The following is a 21,083-nucleotide window of genomic DNA, read 5'->3' as shown; positions in this document are numbered from 1 at the left end:
AGTTTTCTGGCAACGTGATGTTAGAAATGAACTCTTTTGAACTTTTAATAAAATTGTATTTTCAATGGCAAATTTTATATTAAATACAATACATGTAGATCTGAGCCAATTTACTTGTTTCAGTCAAATTATTCTGTGTGAAAGATTGACCATTTTTTTCCTCTGGCTTATTTCATCGTGTCACGCTTAATTTCTTGGTTACAGAATCCCAATGTTTCCAAGTAGATATCATGGCTAATGGAAAGTACTCAAGAAAGATACTCAAACCCAAATTTAAAATATCTTAAAAAATTTAAGTATCTTCCTTTTCTTGTACATATATTCAATGGGGAGTGCCCAGGGGAGTGCCGATAAAAGCCTACAATCATGCACACTACATTTCCTAATAGTGTACAGGGGCGGATCCAGGAATTTCGCAGGGGGGGGGTGTTACATCAGCCAAAAAATCCGATGTACACAGGTGTTTTTTTCCAGACATTTGGCCTCCGTAAAATTAAAAACTAGGGGGGGGGGCTGGTTCCATATTTTAATAGGGGGCGCTGTTCAAATTCGACGATTAGTAACGCTAGATTACAGACTGGTGTGCCGTATTTTGAACAGGGGTACATTATACCAGTATAATTTTTTAGGAATTTGTATGATAATGTTTTTTTTTTACTTTTTTTTATTTTTTTTATCCCAACCCCCCTCCCTCTAGATTCGTGCCTGGTGTAAAATTGATGGCCCCTGCTCACAACTGTTTTTTTTTTAGGGGGAAGGGGGGGGGGGAGAGACCGTTCGAATGTAACATCACCTTAATTCTAACATTTGCTACCGTCTTTTTGTACGGAATTCCTTTTTTTTAATGGGGGGGGTCTCAACAAACGTTTGGGTGCTCCCTGCCCCCCCCCCCCCCCCCCCCCCCACTGGTGGAACCACATCTGAGGGTGAGTTCCCTCAAATGACTCGGCCCATTTCGGTTCTGTAGGCCAAATTTCTTGCGTTTACCACAATTTGGTAAAAAAATAATGGACCCAGGATATTATACATATACTTAAACACAAAAACATACATACATGTACATAATCTTTACACCGTTCTAAAGGAACTTTGTTCTACTTTTTTCATTTTGAGGTAGCATTTTTGGTATCAGGGGTCAATCTCTCTGGGGGTAATCTTGCCACCAAGTCTATGTTAAAAAGTTTCTACCGGTAACTTTAACAGCGCCCTCTAAACAAATCTTTGAGAGTGGTGTTTTTGAAATTTCGGACTAGCTTCGGATCGGTGTCGTAATCATTTCCACAACTAATGACATGTCCGATACAAGCAAGTCATAACATTTGGGCTGTCAACAGCAAGAAATGTTCAAAGCAAAACAAAGACCGATACCAGTATATCCCGAAAGTGACAAAATAACATCGCTGGAAGTCAAAGCTAAATCTTTCAAACGAAACCAATGTTTACGAAAATTCCCAAGGTATGACGTATTGCTCACGTGAGGGCGCATACAGGTGGTGTTGTTTTGTGACACTGACAGGTGCAAAATGAATGATTGCAATTCACACGTGGTGGTTTGTTGTCATGTCAGTGCTGCATGCACATGTCACAATGAAAAGACCCTGTACTCAAGCCCTTCTCGCAAGTGTCGTCGCCATGTTGGGTCACTTTCTCCGGATGTTTTCATGGTTGTTTCTCTGCTAATTTGTGAGGTACTTGGTTCAGTACGTCCGCCGTCAACTCGATTTTCTTAACCCCTGAAAAACTGCAAGAAGTTCATGGCCTGGTCGTGAGTATTTAACAGGGACAGAATCGTATTACCAAGGTTGCGATCATGGCGATGTGCATTCACAAAGCGCGGGGTTTGCAATCGAATCAACGTACAATTTTCCGTAAACCGTAGATCTAAAATTTTCACATAATCCTATTTAAACATTTTGGATTTTGAGCATGTTAAGGAAGTGACAGTTAAGCTAGTGGTTTCTCACGTTCGTCATGTGCATTTTCCCATGTTGAATAACTTGAAGTGTTCAACATATTTAATTGGCCTGATCGAAGATCAATCTGATAATTGACAATTATTATGTACCAAAAACAGGGCTGATGGCTTTCAGGGACTTCATTCATCCTTGCAACATATCTCTCTCTCTGTTATTTTAGTCTCTATTGTATTGGAGTGGTGATGTGAAGTAGTTTTCTACAGGAAATAATTAATGCTGGGTTCCTTTATTTTCAATAGGACCCAAAGAAATATTGATTGTGAAAAGAATGCAAAAGTCATATCCGTCACACCTTTTGTGACGGAAATGACAATTATTATATTACTTGGCTTTTGGAGGTATAATTACCTTTTCAAGTTGTTTACTTTACAAATTATGGCAGTAGGTACATATTGAGAAATACACGGGGACATGCATTTTGAGGGGGTTTTGAGGGAGTATTGTAAAGAATGAGCATCTTGTCCATTATGTTAAAGAGTTTTTAACACTGCACATAATAGGAGTCGTGTTAAAGTTAATTTCACTGCTCAAAAATCTAATTTTCATTCTATATTTTTTCGAATTATAGTGCCTTAAAGTGTCGGGACATGAAAGTAGACACTTGATACTGAAGAATGACCCATAGGCCCCTTTTTAATAAAAACTTGCTGGGAGTGTACATGCGGGAAGAAATTCATGATAAACTATCTCCAGCATTTAGGATAGAGATAAACCCACGAATGATTCTAGCGTAAGGTTGATGCATTGGCAGTTGTACTGTTTAACTATGTTCACTATAGGGTGTCAGTGGGTACATTTAATTGTTTTGAAAAGAAGCTGAAACAATTAGAAGCAGTAGGTGAAAATTAACAAAAATCCACTTTGAAAAAAGATGTATATCATAAATTTAATTTAGCTACTTAAACTGTGCATATTAATTTACTTGTGCTTTTAACAAATTCAATAAATATATATAATCTGATATCAAAAAGTATTTTTGTCCTCTGCAGGCTGAGTGTAAACATTAAACTGAAATCCACAGGCAAAAGGGGAACTATGTATTGGTGGAGTGAGGAAATTATGGATGTGACATTTACACATTTAAACATTTAAAATAATAAACAAAATTCTAAATCGTATTTTTCCAAAAGTTTTAACAAAACTCAAATTTTAAAAACAGGAACCTATTTTCCGCTATCTTCCTTTGAGTTGAGCATGCATAACAAAAATAATCCAAACCTATTCAATTTGCTAAAAGCTAAGGAGAACTGCAGTACTAGATTACTTTCAGGCTACGTGCTCATCTTTTTATTGTTTTCAATGACAGCCCTCTTTTTATTATGTTACTCATTTATTATTTGTTGTGTCGATCATGTTGGTCTGCACAATGGGCAGTCGTCAGTCTTTGTGAAAGGGCTCAACATTGAGATGGTTCTTTAAATGTTTGCTAAACATTTACAAAATGAAACGTCACATCCTTAGAAGACATTGGAGGAGGAGGTCTAAGAAATTGGAGGAGGAAGGCAATTGGAGGTCTGTGGATGTTGAGCTACTACGTACATGTAGAGGGTAACAGATGTCTCTGATGGTGATGCTGAAGTTTTGCAGAGCTATCGTCTGTTTGCTGACCTTCATTGCTAGACGGACAGAGCATGGATGTAGCTGCTTGATACTCATGATGATGGTGTCCCTTTTGGTGAGTGCTGGGTGTTCATTGATTTCCTGTAATTCTCCCCATCTGCCATGTGCTCTGTGTTTGTGCTGTCTGGCGTTGAGTTCTCTTGCTGGTGTACCCAGTGTACACCTTCTGCATTCGCAGGGGATGCATCAGGTTCGGTCTTGGAGGCTTGCTTGTCCTGTGGGCTATTGTGGATCTTGTGGGTGTGGAAAGCCCGGATACCTTTGTCATTTAGGAAGTACTGGATGTGATGAGAACTGCCTGTGTTGGGCTGTGTAATAGGCGGGGTGAGCCTAGTGGGTTCGACCTTGGGTGTAGGGGACCCTTTGGTAGGTGAAAGACTTTGGATCTTGCGTCTTGACTGGATGAGCCTTGAATCTGTTGTGTTGTAGTGCTGTCTTGATATGGTAAAGTTGTTGCCGGCCAGGATTGCGGTTGCTGATGCAGGCTTCCCGGACAAGGTTGCTCTTTGACTGGTGTTTGGATTTCCGGGTGCAGGAAGGATTGGTTGTCGATGTTGCCAGTCAGTGTCTGTCGGTCATCTCTAATAGACTCAGGGGTCGAGGGTGTTGTCAGACTGTTTTCAGACCTTAGCATCCGGGGATGAGATTCAAGGCGCCTGATCCTCACTGCGCCAGATGCTGCTGTAAATCCAGTTGAAGTCTTTCAGGACCTGCTGGAGGTCCCATGCTGTATGATGAAGTGATGAGAGTCTCATCCATGTACTGAAGACAAACTCTTGGTCTCAGATCTACGAAGGCAGTACTCCTATATGAAGGCATTGACTAAAACTGGGGATAGAGTTGATCCTGTGGAAGTTCCAGAAGGCTGCTTGGACAACTGGCTGTTCATTGGAAGAAAGACAGCAGGATGTAGGTGGGTCGCAGATCATGAACCTGGTTTGGAGTGTGGGGCTTCATATTTCTGCAGGGCGTAGTCAAGTCGGAGTCCCCCTTGGCACCGAGGCATGAGTAGCCTGTGGGGATGGCAGTGAATATCTGGTAGCCTTCATCGGGGTTGACCATGGTGTCCTTGGGAACACTGTGAGGTTGCGCTCATGGTGTCATTGGGATCATCACCCTCACCATCCCCATCACCCCCACTGGCGGCCGCCACCACCCCCCTCACCCTCACCACCACCATCACCATCATCATCATGCTGCTGCTGCTGCACTGCGCTGCGCTGCGCTGCTGCTGCTGCTGCGAAAACCTTTACTTGTGATCCCAACAAAGCCATGTGCAGCTTCAGTGGAGACTCCAGGTATTCATCACCAATCCCATGGGTGAGGCATGTCTCAAGGTCTCGGTCAGGAAACCTTCATGAAGACAAGCTGTGTGAGTGTGAAACCCTCTCTCTGGATTAGGTTTGTGATCTCCTACCCATCTACATCCTGCCGTCCTTCATCCAGTGGACAGGTCAATTCTTCAAGCAGTCAGCTGGAACTTCCACAGGATTAACCCCATCTCCAGTTCTGGCCAATATCATCATATAGTTCTGTACAGCTTTCGTGGATTTGAGAGCAACAGTTATCTTCAGTTTGTGGATGACACTTTCATCATTTTATCACACAGCACAGTACCTCCAGCAGTTCCTGAGACACTTCAGCTGGTTCACACACAGCAGCATCTGGCTCACCTTGGATCGAATCTTCTTCCTGGATATTGAGGCCTCCAGGCAGTCTGGCAGTATTCTCAGCCCTTTTGTCTATCAGAGAGCCACACATTGATAGGCATCTCCACAATCAATCTGTCCAGTGCCCTGGGATCTATTCATCAGTCATTGGCACCCTTGTCTGGCAATCCTTCATCATTGACCACGATCCTTTGCTGCGACAACTTTGCTATGTCAAGGCAACAATCCAACACGACCGATTTGGGGTACATCAAGTTGAGACACTTGATCCGAAGTCTTTCACTGACTAAAGTGTTTCGTATACTCAAAGTCTACCCATCAGGTTCATCTGGTCCATTACACTTCCCTTCATAGGCAGCTCTTATTGCATTTAGTCCTTCCTGAATGACACTGGCATCTAGGTTTTCCATGCCTAACATGATCTGCAATAGCCTACAAGGATGAGTAAGACTCTGAGACCTAACCTGATGTAACACCTGTGAATACAGAAAGGTCTGCATTGGGTACATCGGTGAGGATCTTAGCGCTGGACTCCATGAACACAAGGCGCATGGTTCTTTGGGGAGATTGCAGGAAATTTTTGATAATTCAGCATTTTACCGATCGGTAGCACCTCATCATAAGTATTGAGTGCCACAATCCTTGCCGAGTCTGAAAGGCCTTGGATGTCTGGCACAGGATTTTTCTGCAGGACATCAGTTCCATCATCAGTGATATCTGGAGTCCTTTGCTGTGCTAGCATCTCAATATTCCACAGGCCTCCAATACTCACTCCACCAATAGTTAACATCTAGTTCCCCTTTTAGCTTGTCTGTGGGTGTCTGTCCTCAAAACTCAGCTCTGTAAGTAACATTCATGTACATGTACTCACTTGACATTCTATAGTGAACAAAAATTGCCCTTTCTTGCCTTATGTTAATTGTCCTGTCTTGCCTGCCACTTTCTTGCCTAAAGTGCCAATATTTGCCTAAAGTGCCACTTAATTCTTACCTAAAGTGCCAACTATTTCTTGCCAAAAGTGCCAACTATTTCTTGCCAAAAGTGCCAATTAATTCTTGCCTAAAGTGCCAATTAATTCTTGCCTAAAGTGCCAATCCTTGTCTAAAGTGCCATCTCTTGCCTAAAGTGCCATCTCTAGCCTCAAGTGCCATCTCTTGCCTCAAGTGCCATCTCTCGCCTAAAGTGCCATCTCTCGCCTAAAGTGCTAACTCTTGCCTCAAGTGCCAATTCTCGCCTAAAGTGCCAATTAATTCTTGCCTAAAGTGATAATTCTTGCCATGTTGTCTAATGTCTCTAGGCCTATTGCCATCACTTGCCATAATTACATCCCTTCTTTACCGATACTGTCCTACGTGCAAAATGTTATTCCAATCAAAGCTGCCATGCATCAACCCTCCTTGCCAGGCATGTACACTCCCATTCTAGACACACAATTCTAGTTCTAACCTCAGTTAGTTGCCTTCAACTTCAAGTCAATGGCTGGATTGAAGGTCTAGTTCATTAGGTTTTTTTAGGTTAAGATTAATTCAAAGTAATCCCTTGCTAATTTGTTTAGTCATACAGAAAATTGGGTAAAAGTTCACACTGAAAGCCACAGCCCTTTACGTTGTTTTATTTCAATTAATTGTACTGGATGCTAGTATTGCTGCTGTTGCAAGCAGGTCATCACCCTTATTAGGTAAACCATGCAAAGCCAAACCATTGGCACCAGTTGTCTTTTATGTGGACGACCACACAAGTAATGTACTTGCATGCATATGGTGAGTAACCACTTAATTTTGTCACTTCCTTTGAAAAACATGTTCACCAGGGCCCTTTTTAAATACATTCAACGTTTTCAATCCTTTTTTGTTATAACTTCAAATTTGTGTTACTTTTTATTGTTGATTCTTTTTGATAGGCAATTTGTTGGTGTCATTTGACATTTCTTGATCTTTTAAAGAATTTGGGGTCAGAGAAGGCAAACCCATCTACATGTAACAAGAATTATGGTGTTTTCACTAGCTTATTAATTGAGTGTGAGTGTTGCCTCAAGTAGGCCTACTCAAGTCTAAGCTTTGGGCTTGTCCACGTAGTAAGTGCGAGGGCATAAATGTCAAAACCAAATCATGATTTCTGATTTAAATATTTTTTTGGTATTTCCATCAGTTTTTTACAAAAAACTTGAACACCTTTGAATCTCCTGCTTTTGTCTGTTGATGGAATGGACTGTCACAGTGCCTTTAAACAAGATCTGACTGTTGGTGACTAGCCTGTGTAAAAGGCATGGCAGGGGAAAAGAATTGAAATTTTGACTGTCTGTGACCGATCACACAAAAGTTAGTGTTGAAGGCTACTTAACAGTAATGACCGAATTTAAATAAGTGTCAGCAGTTTATTACTTTACTTTGTCTTACATTTTATTTTGGTATTCAAAATCAAGAAAAACCAAATTAAACTAAAGTCAAAATTCAGGCATGCAACTTTTCCTCGGATCTGCTGATTTCCTTGTTTTTAACTTTTCGTGAATGCTATTACAAATTGAAAATACCATACAAAGTCTTGTGTGGTTTTGGAGTTTCCTTTTTTCCCCCTAAAATGCCAGTTGCATGCCTGAAAACAGTAAACATACATAAGCATTTGAATAATCATTATCATTAGAAAAAAAGGTTCAAAATATCTTTTGATAAAACACTGAGGCACACAGTATTTCAAAAGGGTTTGTTTGACTTTTTAGAAATGATTCAGTACAATGTTAGGCTGTAATATGATTTATTTCAATTAATTATTTTGCTTGAAAAATATTCCTGAACTAGCAATTTGCTCCCTATGTTCCTCCAGTTACATGAATTAGGAAACTAGTATTTTTAAGTTGGTCACCAGTAATCCTCACCGTTTAGAGAAAACATATCCCCATCTATAGGCAAGAAAACTGAATGAGTCAGTGGACAATGCAGTAAAGAGACAGTGACAGCAGTTACTAGATTCAACACATTTATTAATAACGAACGCTAAAAAAACGATAGGTGAAATCTTTAGCAGCCTGGGTAGGAAATGGACTCACGCTTTGATTGCATGCCTCCACAGTATGTGCTTCTACCCCAGTTTGAGTCAATACAGTGCTCGCTATGCAGCGCATCCAAGCCACGCATTAAATAATGAAAATGTGTAGTCACAGGCCCAACCAATAAGCATGTCGGCATCCAAGCCACGCATTAAATAATGAAAATGTGAGTCACAGGCCCAACCAATAAGCATGTCGGCTGGTCACACTGATATGGCGGTGCAGTCTGGACCTCCAGCTGTACACAGTGCAGCGTATGACTCGTAGCTGTCACAGTTACCCTTTTGTTTTAGGGACTGTGGCTGGAAAGATAAAATGATTAGATTGCAAACACCAAATAATCACAACAATGGACAAGATCAGTTCTATTTACACAATTATTATTTACAATTTAATTTATAAGTCCACTTCTTCTTGCAGTATTTACAATATTTCTCCTTAAGTCATAAAAAGGATTATAAATTTCTCTTAAGTCATAAAATGGATGATTAATGCGGAAAACAACAAAAATATCTCACAAAAAAACTATAAGTATTCTTTCTTCTCAGTTTTAAACTCTTAACTTGAAACACAACTGAACCAAAAAAATAGTAATTAAAGGAATATCTGTTTTTACTTTCTGAACAAATTAAACTCAAACAAGAACGCTAGGTGTGGATACTTTCAAAACCACTTCTACGTTTGTCCACTAAGTCATAAAAAAAAGCAATGTACCGGTATACTAACTTTGGATGTTTTCCAAAGGATCTATTAAAAAACAACAATGACCAGTTAACTACTACTTCCAAATTCAATTTCCAGTCAAATTTGCCAAAAACAAAATACCTCTTCAATTTATAAATCACAAAAAAACATGTCTTGTAAATCAAGATGATCAAAGAAATCTATCTAAATAGATTTCAATAACAATTAAATGTTATTGCAAATAATAAGAAATACAGTTCACCGTATTTTAAACCTTTGGTGTTCTGCTGCTGATTTCAGCCTCTCAGTGGTGTTACACTAGAGATGACAGCCCTTCCGGTGTCCTCTGTCGTCTCTGCGACTCTACCTCAAACTCGACGGTTGCTACTGCATTAATCCACGTCTTGAGCATCCCGGCTCATCAACCATCTACCTCAAATTTGCACCTCAGGCTACAGGCTACAAGGGCCAAGGGCCATGGTTTCCTTGTCATTCACGATCTTGGATTCGCTGATCCAGCCGCTCTTGGTCTCAGCTCCACACCACTGTTTGCCTTTATAAGCAGTCTGTAATATCTGCTTCTGCAAGTTGCAGCAAATGCGGCAGCTATACCGGCTTGCAAGAAAGCGCGCGGCTCAGAGGATCAAAGCATGACATCCATGTCTATCAAAAATCAAATGTGCTCTGCAGTGGCACACCCAAAAATCTCTCTTATACCAGCAATCACTGCAAACCAACCGTGATACCTAACATTCCGCTTCATTCATTACAACCTCAAGGAATTCAAACACAAAGATTGAGGAAGAATTGGATAAGCTTATTCCATTAAACACAAAAGGCATTACATGCTATTGGTATGGGTAACACAAAGGAAGAGAATTCTACTGCTCCTGTCAGTCCTGTATTGCTAAACAAAATAGTAGGTTATTTACATGTTGGCAAAGAAATCCATGGCCCTGTGTAAATAAGAGTCAGAAGTTAATGAATAAACATGAAGAAGTCTACAAGCACATTTGGAAATATATAAAACACTTCAAATCTAAGGGGAATTCTGACAGTAGCATAGTGTAGTGTAGACTTACCATCGGGTAAACTGTTCGTGTGCTCCGTGCCTTGGCTAGCAACAGACTGATGTGCTGCGCCTCTTCATGCAAGTATGCCCTCAACGAAAGCGCACTATGCAACTGTTCACGTGACGTGCTTCATAGCAACACTCGTAGCGATGTATGATTTGCATTACAATGGGCCCTCTTTAATTAAGCCAGGGTGTCCCGACCTGAAAGCTTATACACAATAACTCACAAAATACATTAATAAAAAATAACAATTTTGCCAACATGAAAAGTTACCTCTTGTTAACTGTGGTACTGGAGATGTCTTACAGTTTAATTTGTTTTAATTAAGAGAGTACTTTAAAGAACATTTTCATAACAATTTAAGAACCATTTAAGAACCTTTTCCAAACAAGTTAAGAATGATTTTAGAATATTTTAAGAGCACTTTAATAACACTTTTAAATTATGGGACGTCTCTAATGGGAGCAGTACTCAGAAAGAATAATTTGGGACCTTGGCATTGGCATTGAAGATGATGTCAAACATCCACATCCTTTTCTGATCTTGGTTGCTATGCTGGCTGAAACTTGGTGACGATGAAGGTTTTTGTCATCTTGGTAGCAGTCCAGCTCAATGTCTCCTCAAGATCGATGTCTGGCACAAGCTCACTCCAACTGGTCCCAGTTGGACCAGTAAGTTTTTGATGCTGGACCATTTATTGATACGGCACTCTGGTATGGTCGACTGCTGCATTTTTCTCCTTCAGAACCCACGTTATGGTGTCGTTCTTTAGTTGGGCCTCACTTGTTTTGATTGGCTCTTCATGTTTTGATTGGCTCTGCATGTAGAGATCCCGCCTGCATGGCTTCTTCTACTGGTGACTCGGCCCTAGAGGTGTTGCGTTCGATGCTTGAGGAAGCTGGACAGCAGCTAGCAATTTACGCCTTGTTACACAGTAATTAGGTTTGGGTTTGGACTGGGTCTACCCGATGTTCCCCAATACCTGTTCCCCAATACCTATATATGTCCCCAAAATACTCAGGGTTAGGCTTAGGGTAAGGGTTAGGTTTAGATGGTTAGGGTTAGATGGTTAGGGTTTAGGTTAGGGTTAGATGCTTAGGGTTAGATGCTTAGGGTTAGATGGTTAGGTTTAGGTTAGGGTTAGATGCTTAGGGTTAGATGCTTAGGGTTAGATGCTCAGGGTTAGATGCTTAGGATTAGATGCTTAGGGTTAGATGCTTAGGGTTACATGCAGATGCTTCCAGGGTTAGGGTTGTGGAACATGTAGGTATTGGGCAACATAGGTAGGCACCTGGTTCGGACAATGCCAGACTTGCATAGGTGATAACTCTTTCTTTCCCTTCCTAAATTTGCGAGAGAACTGACTGATCCCATCCCTGCTGGCATCAGATCGAGTATGTATTGGCCCTCCAGTTGAGAGTAACCCAGGATAGGGGCCTCCTGCAATCCTGTCTTGAGGGTGTTGAAAGAGCTGTCACACTACTCGTCCCATATGAAATCACGATTCTTCTTGGTTAAACAGTGAACGTAGTGGCCGTGCTTGTAGTGAGTGTATCTCGTTCTTCCAGTAGGAAGAAGACTTCGAAAAGTTCCTCACAAAGGTTTGAATGGTCTTTGTATGTTTGAAGGGTTTGTTTTGCATGAGGTATGCAATTCTCATTCGTCTTTGGTAGTGGTTTGGCCGGAGTGGGAACAAAGTTTAAATCTTTACTCAGGGCTGTTTTCTCTGATGTGGAGATGGATAGCTTATGATAGGTTGAATATAACGTGTTCATTGTTTTTGTTTTTGGCCAAATAAGCTCGGGATTGGGTTTTATTTACTCGGTGGAGTTCCATGTGAACTTTACAAGGAAGCTTGAAATATTTGAAATGATATGTATTGTAGGTTGTGTTTCCAGATGTCGAAGGAGTTGACAGTTTCATTCTTGTCCAAACACCATTGTTTTGTTACTCGATGTGAACTGGCCATGGTGATTGGAAGGGTAAGGACACTCTTGTTGGTAAAAACTGAAAGTTAGTGTTATTACGCAGCTGTAGTATCAGCTGGCTAGCTGTTCACCTGTTTGTGAATGATGCACCGGGTCGGAAGTCCAAATGTAGCACTCAAAGTCGGCGGTTTGTTGTGACCAGTCCTTTTATGAGCTGAAAAGTGCATGGAAATGTTTCCAACGTTGCCACCATGCCACTATAGTAGTTGAATGGGGGATACCACATGAATGAATCACCATTGCAGGCCTGCACCAGAGACGGGTACTAATACATGTACCGTTGAAAAGTGTTATTTAGCTAAATCATATTTTTGTTGTGTGATTTATATCTTGCAGACACTTTGCGTCCACAATTTAAGTCTTTACAATTTGCAATAATTAGGTTTTGCCCTTCACCGACATATAACCACTGTCTACTCGGTGTGTTACACCCGAGTAAAAGTTAAACAACCTCACGTGCTTGGTGGTCGAGTGGTAAGACGTCTGCTCAACAAAGCAGAAGGTTGTGGGTTCGATTCCCACCCGAGTGCTTTTGCTGACTTTCACTCAGGTTGAACACACTGAGTATACAGTGTTTGTACGTCGATGAAGGACAAAACCTAATATTGATGCAAATTCTATCTTATGAATAGTCTTTGCTACTTGATATGAACACTCCCCGATAGAAACAATACATGACACTCATTTGAAAATCCTCTGTACAGGCCTGGCATATCTTTTAAAAGTAAAGGCCTCAGATGCAGATGCTTCCAGGGTTAGGGTTGTGGAACATGTAGGTATTGGGCAACATAGGTAGGCACCTGGTTCGGACAATGCCAGACTTGCATAGGTGATAACTCTTTCTTTCCCTTCCTAAATTTGCGAGAGAACTGACTGATCCCATCCCTGCTGGCATCAGATTGAGTATGTATTGGCCCTCCAGTTGAGAGTAACCCAGGATAGTGGCCTCCTGCAATCCTGTCTTGAGGGTGTTGAAAGAGCTGTCACACTACTCGTCCCATATGAAATCACGATTCTTCTTGGTTAAACAGTGAACGTAGTGGCCGAAGGGGGGATACCACATGTTGAATGGGGGATACCACATGAATGAATCACGGTCAAGTACCTCCCTCTCTCTTCAGTCCGATGGCGCAATTTGCGCTCAGTGGCCATTACTAGTCTACGCCAACAATCTTGATCCACTGCTGATCTTGATGCTGCTGCAAGTCCCTGTCTGGTCCACTGCTTTATGTTGGTTCCATGATGTTGTTGGATGACGTCTCTTCCCATAGACCAATCCCTGGATTATTTCTTTGTCGATTCCTTCGCGGCGCATGACGTGGCCAAAGAAATGCATCTTCCGCACAGCCATCTGTTGTCTCAGCATCAACTCACTCCCTGTGGTATCCAATACCCAGCGGTTGGTCCTCCTCTCCATCCACGACACTCGGAGAACGCGTCTGTATGCCCAGATCTCAAAGGCATCCACTCTACGCTAGTCTGCCCTTGGACTCACAACCATAGGAAGCTATAGCTATAAATAGTGACACACACATGTTACAATAACAATATAATAATATAAAGGACATCAATACAGTGAAATAGTAAATTATAAGAATTATGCACAGAAGATACATGTGCCACAATATTGCACTATAATACAAAACAAAACAAGAAAAAAAAACATGTTCACATCACAAAATCCCCACATTCTTAAAAAAGTAAAATATACTGAAAGAACAGAACAAGGATTAAAAATGACGGGCCTGGTGTGCTATTACCCCGATTTGAGTCTATGCAGTACTCTGTTCCCTGGCTAGCAACAGACTAATGCGCAACGCCTCTTTTTCCCACAAGTACGCCCTCAATGATCGTGCGCTACCAAACTGAAAAGGTGACGCGCTTCATAGCAGCACTTCACATGCTTTATAGTTGTCAACTCTAATATGTCGGAATCTACATGTATACTGTATACTCACCAGCTTAACTTTGCAAATAAAAAAAATGGATGTAAAAATTTCGTTGGAATAATTCCTTTGGCAATGAAGGGGGGGGGGTAATGTTACTGCAAAAATAGATTTAACATTAATGCCACCATACTCTGTGTGCCTCAGGTTTCATCAAAATGTAATTTGGAAACTGTTCTCTGATTATTTCATTTAAACACGATATAGACCTACCTTGACAAATAAAAATGGTAATCTAATTCTTCTCACATATGGATCATGTGCCAACTTTCTAACCATAAATATTTTACATTCTTCAATTACCGACTATCAAAAACCATTGAAAATACCAGTAAAATGTGAAATTATTCTTTTAAATTAGAAAACTCTGGAAATGTTTGAATAATATAGTACTCAAGTTATTACTCGTATGCATATATGTTATTGATAATTCATAGCATAATATGGTAATATTTATTGTCCTTTCATAGTCAACTTGAATATGTCCGAGTCAATACTTTATACTCATCAGCTTAACTTTGAAAGTTTAGTTGCATGTGAATATTGCATGGGAATATTGCATGGGAATAATACTGAAGGTAATGATGAAGGATTAACGTTACTGCGAGCATTGATTAGATGAGATCAATATGCCACCATACTCTTTGAAAATATATTAAAAATGGCATTTTACTATATTAGAGTATTGGTATACAGAACAGGTCTTAATATATACATGTAGGACACTTAAGTTGGGATTTGCTTTCTCTGACGATCAAATTGCTTGAGAGTCAACAAATTCAAATCAATGTTGACTCCAATGAAACTTCAGCATAGTGCCAAACGCCAAATTGAATGTCAGTTGGAAGACCACCTTACCACTGGCCAGTTGTTTGGTGGTTTGCTATATTATTTTACAAGGGCACACTAATCAGTATTCACAGCCTTTTACAATCCCACAAGGACAAGCAGGACCTGAAGTGCAGACTTGGAGAATCTGCTGCGAATGTGGTGAAGTGCAAGACATCACCTACGGGACTCGGTGAATAAAGATCCCTTGGCAAATATGGGATAGTGATAAACTGCCCAACCTGGCACCAGCAAGGATCTATTGACAGCAAGCTGACACTGGTTCCTATAGCTGAGCCACCTCTAAGATATCGACATCCTGGTGGTGACATGTTTTAGCCCATCCTCACTGGACAGTCCGATGGGTCACCTATACCCAAGGACTCGGCACCCATAGCAATGTGTCCCCACTTTAGCAAGCCTACGGGTCTTCTATACCCATGGCATCTTACTCCTGTGCTGGGCCCAGGGACAATAGACCTTCTTCGTTTACCTTCACTGGAGGAGCAGTTATGATTGACTGTACTCTGTGAGGAGCATCTCCATAGCCAAGGAGTCAGGAGTCATCCAGCCCTCAAGGATAGCACCAGCTTCTCTCGTCTCATTAGCATCTCCTGTCACTGATGATGCACAGAATGGAGACCAGGAGTCATGGAAACACGAACTTGTCCCAATTGCAGTTGCTAGGTAAGACTGTGCCATACTTTTTAATCATTCTTAAAAGAAAAATCTCTCAAGAAAAATGTGTAATTCCCATGGTGACAACTTATCTGAATAACACAGTGCTTGTTGGCCTCTACTTTTGAATGCCCTCATGTAAAGTTGTTTTTGTCCTGTGGATTAATTGTCTTGGTCCTGTGGATTACTTGTCGTGACTTTGAAACATTGCAAATCACAATACGCATCTAGTCAATATCTATGTTCGTTCATTTTCCTGCCAACTAAGTTGGCATGTAAACAGTAAAAACATGATATTTTTTCCATCGTAAACTATGTACCTTTCCACCCAGCACTTTGTCCAGTCTGGAAGCTGGCTGCCCTTATATGCTTGTACCTCTTTCCTGTTTGAATCAATCTTTCACTTTGATTCACTCAGGCCACTTTTTCCCCCTGTGTCCCTTTCTGTTGCCTTGATGAATTTGCCCTGCTAGTGTGTCATTATGTAGGTTGTGTTGCCTGACAAAATGACCAAGTGGCCATATTCAAGGGAAAGTGTCACTGTTGCTGTTAGGCATACAGAGTGCATACTCCCATAAATATCACTTTCAAACAAACGTTTGATCTGAAGTGTAAAATCTCTTTAAAATGCTAATTAAACCAAACTATGTCATCCGTCACTGACCAAATCTTGGTCAGCAACAATGTTTTCTGTAAAGTTACTGGACAAGCATTATCAGATAGTGATTTTTCTGTGGCTTATATCTCTTCTCTTTTATACAACTGCAACTTCTCAGAGAGTTCTATGTACATGTCAACCATTGCAAGAATGTAAAAAAAAAAGAGTTTTTAATCGGGTTTTAAACAATTGTGTAACATGGTGCACAACTTAAAAACAAAATGAAAGAAAAGTTAGTATCACTTGATAAAAGAAGTCATTTGTGGAAGTCCCCCTCCCTATTTTTCACGTAAAACACCTCATAGTTAGGATTGAATGATAAAGATCTAATTTCCTATTAGTGAGAATATTTTTCTAGCTAAAGCTGTAATATGAAATGTTTGTTGTGTGGTGTATGAACATATGAAGAGTGTATTTCCAAAATGCGATATACGCCATTTTCTTCCCTTTGAGAATCCTACTCTCCCCTGGCTGCCCAAAAGCACTTTATAGCTGTTACACAGGGTGTGCATAAAAAAATGCATCAGTTACAAAAACTGTGCTTAAATAAACAATCAAGGAGCTATGATGATATAAGCTTTGGTAGTGTGTATAGCACTTGACCATCAGCTTTAATTTGAGACCAATTGCAATTTATGTTCTTCCGAATGGCTGAGCAATTTTTTTTTAACTGATGATTTTTATATCTGTCATTCAATATAATTAACCCATTAGCATCTTGGTCTGTATTTTATTACAGTGTATTTATTCACTGAAAAAAATTAATCATAGGGTGCCTTTTAAGTAGCTCACTGGGATCGACTCTGTAAAGGGAGACGTTAACTACTGTATGACAGCCGGACTAATCAAACATTCAACCGTGGGCCATCACGATCCTCACGTGATGTCCGTACAAAATGCCCATTTCAGACTGGGTGTTAAGTTTGAGATTTACTGCTTTTTAGAGAGTTGCAAAAGTAAAATGTTGGGCTGGAATTACAGCCTCTAAAGTTGAAATTAACTACATAAATAATTACCCTTTTGCTTGAAATAAGTTGATTTTTGGGTCCGCTCGACATTTTTGCCGTCTAGCCGCCAAATTTGTTCGTTTCTTGAAATGAACAACACTTGTATGCATGGGACCTGTTTCCACCACTGAGTTTGGTCCTTGAGCAGTTTCTGTGGTGGCTGACTCGAGACGTTGGAGCGAATTGAACAGCAAGGGGTTAACCTGAGACATCGATCCGGGTGAGCTACATGTACATTGTACTCGAATGTACCCTAAGAGTGCTAGGGCAGTTTTGGTGCTACAGTGAGTAACAGGCAGGGCAGTTTTGGGCGCTACAGTGACTAAAAGTTAAAATAAAATATGCAGGCCTGCACCAGAGATGGGTGCTAATACATGTACCTTTGAAAAGGTGTTATTTAGCTAAATCATATTTTTGTTGTGTGATTTATATTTGGCATACATTTTGCTTTCACAATTTAAGTCTTTACAATTTGCAATAATTAGGTTTTGCCCTTCGCCGACATATAACCACTGTCTACTCGGTGTGTTACACCCGAGTGAAAGTTAAACAACCTCACGTGCTTGGTGGTCGAGTGGTAAGACGTCTGCTCAACAAAGCAGAAGGTTGTGGGTTCGATTCCCACCCGAGTGCTTTTGCTGACTTTCACTCAGGTTGAACACACTGAGTATACAGTGTTTGTTCGTCGATGAAGGACAAAACCTAATATTGATGCAAATTCTATCTTATGAATAGTCTTTGCTACTTGATATGAACACTCTCTGATAGAAACGGTACATGACACTCATTTGAAAATGCTCTGTACAGGCCTGGCATATCTTTTAAAAGTAAAGGCCTCATTGGCCTACATGTAGGTTGGAAGTAACATGGCTTGACAGGATCATTTGCAAGTACTCAAAAATTTGCCTTTTGAAATAACCTGTTAAATAAAAGCACAAATTGTGTACATTCATGATCTTTAAAAGATACATGACACTTGAGCTGAAAAGTCAGCCATTTTATTTACATTTCTGTTATTGCAAATGATGCTATTGGCCTTTCAAGATAGCTTTTGCTATTGGTTTTAATTTCTGTTGAAAAGCACTGATTATACAGTGCCAGTAATTATAGTATACAAATAATGAATATTTGTGAGTGCAATGGTGAGAATAATTTCAATAGTGGAATGGAACTTTTCATTTGTCACCGAATGGAATTATTCTTACCACTGCACGAACGTGAAACATTCATTATTTGTAAAATATAAATTATCCTGATGCAAATTCCATCAAAAGTCAAATACTGACAAAGTGTAATTTTTCTAATGATGAATGGAAAGAGAGCCCACATGTTTGCAATTGTAGTGGCTTGGTGTAAGAGTATGGTGTTGTAATTGTAACAGCCCTTGGGTATGTTGCAGTTAGAATGTTAAGTGGATTGCACCAGAATTCCTGGTGTCAGTTTTACAGGACAAAAAGTAATGACAAAACTCTTCAATGAAAAGTATGCTAACATACAGTAGTCTGCTTTTACAAATATGTCTAAAAATAGGGAAATTGTTTAAACTGTATGTTGACCAGTATAGCTCAGCATGTCAATGCAATACTGTGTATTTACTCATGTAGGGCATTTATTGCTCAAGATGCATGGCACTCAAACACAAAGCTGAAGGTACCATGGAGCACTTGGTCTTGGTAAAACACCACGCCCCACACAACAGGAGTCTTACAATATTGATCCAATTTTGTACCAGAGCCCATCTGCCCATTCACTGCTTGTACACGTTATACCGTGGTCAATGCAGGGTACATTGAAAATCAAAGTGGGATAGCAGTGGCACCCAAGTCATATTTAAGAGGATGACCTCCTTGGTGTGTGCAAGATACAATTATTACACATTATTGATGTGCAATGCCGTACATTTATTTATTTGTTGGCAAGATGGCTTTTGTGCCAAAAGTAAGCCACTACTTCCTGCATCTTGGTGCCAAGACATGATATAACTGTGCGTTTATTTCGGTGTAAAGTAAAAACTTTACCCTTGGTTAAAGCCAAATTTATCAGATTTATAAATAAATGCAAATGTGAACATGTATGATCCGGCAAGGATTCTAAAGAGTAATTTAATAAGCAGTGAATGCAGCTGTGTCATTGCAATTGCTTCTTCAGGGAGTTTGGACCCTTCCCGTGCCGATCCCCAGGTCCAACTGACTCAGTCGCTAGTACCTGATAATAAAAAGGGTCTCGATCTCAGGGTGACAAGTTTACAGTGCAGTGGAAACGATCATAGGTGAACTTTGCGCCATCCCTGATCAACACGAGGCATTGATGCACGGTGGAATATTTGTCTCTAAAGAAACACAGCAGAGCTGTTCACGTACAGTTTAAGTTAGCAGGGAAATGACAGTGACAGCTCATCAGATCCTGGTCGACTTTTACCCGTATTATGCAGCAGAACACCTGCAGTATTAGAAATCCAGGATAAGCCTTACTGGATGATATGCAAGAAACTTGGCATAAACACCTGCAGACTCAACTAGGCCTGAAGTGATTGCAAGTAGTACAAGCTGCCCCTTGCTGTACATACGCCTAGTGAGATGGTTGTTTTTCCCCGAGTTGTCACATCGGTAATCCTGCCTAACCTCCACTAACGGTGTAACAGATAAGCATCTAGTTGGCCGTTTAAAGATGTCTGTATCCTAGGATACATGTACTTCAAAGCCAGAGATGATGTACATCAGAGATTCTGCCATTGAAGTAGCTCAATAAAAACTGTACGTGGACATGTTTTCTTGAGCTGTAGAGATGTTGCAGAGACTCTGCTTAAAAATGGAAACTTTGCAGCAGAACATGGAATACCTGCATGTCGATGATTTTGTTCTGATAATGTTTTCTGAGCTCGTTTGCATGGCAGTGACTGGTCTCATTATCCTCAAGTATTGCAGCGGGATATCTGATACAGCAGCTTTGTGTATGTCCTGGGTTAGTTTGAGCTGTGGGTCACCCTGCATAAATCCGCTGAACCTGAAACTTTGCAGCTGTGATAGTGATATTTTCTGATGAGCTCTTCAGCATTACAGAGACTCAGCTAGATCGAGACCCTGAAGCAATGCAGTGGCACTTGGCATAAAGGCGAGATGCTTGTAATTAGCAGAGAGTTTAAAAGAGGAGGTGCCTGATCCTTGGAATAACCCAACATCAGGGTGACAGTGGGGTATCAGTATCTGGCTGTCGGTGAAGGCAGTGTTTTGGCTCATTATCCTCAAGTATTGCAGCGGGACATCTGATACAGCAGCTTTGTGCATGTCCTAGGTTCATTTGAGCTGTGGGTCTGGGTCACTCTGCAGAAATCCGCCGAACCTGAAACTTTGCAGCAGGACTTGGCATAGATGATCAAGGATTCAGCTCTGATAATGATATTTTCTGATGAACTCTTCAGCAGTACAGAGACTCGGCTGGATCGAGACCCTTAAACAATGCAGTGGCACTTGGCATAAAAGCGAGATGCTTGTAATCAGCATAGAGTTAAAAAGAGGAGGTGCCTGATCCTTGGAATAACCCAACATCAGGGTGACAGTGGGGTATCAGTATCTGGCTGTCGGTGAAGGCGTAATCCATACTGTCGTTTGAGACTGAAGTATCACATGATATGCATAATTCATCCGTTGTTTTATTAGAACAAAAAATTTAGATTCTTGAAAGTGACAGTTTAATATTTGATCCAGCAACATTTAAATGTATTGCTTTTTATACTTTATGAAACAAAGCATTTAAAAGCTGTTATAATTTTAGCAATTGTATATTTTTGTGGTCACTTTTCATTGTGATGAATTCTTTTTAATTGATACTTTACGTAGTAGAGACTTTTGATGGAAATTGCGTCAGGTTGGTGTAATTTTAATGTAAGGTTTTTCACAATGACACGATTTC

The sequence above is a fragment of the Patiria miniata genome, unplaced genomic scaffold (assembly GCF_015706575.1).
Source record: "Patiria miniata isolate m_02_andy unplaced genomic scaffold, ASM1570657v1 HiC_scaffold_7, whole genome shotgun sequence".
Taxonomy (NCBI): Eukaryota; Metazoa; Echinodermata; class Asteroidea; order Valvatida; family Asterinidae; genus Patiria; species Patiria miniata.
This window is presented reverse-complemented; position numbering follows the sequence as displayed.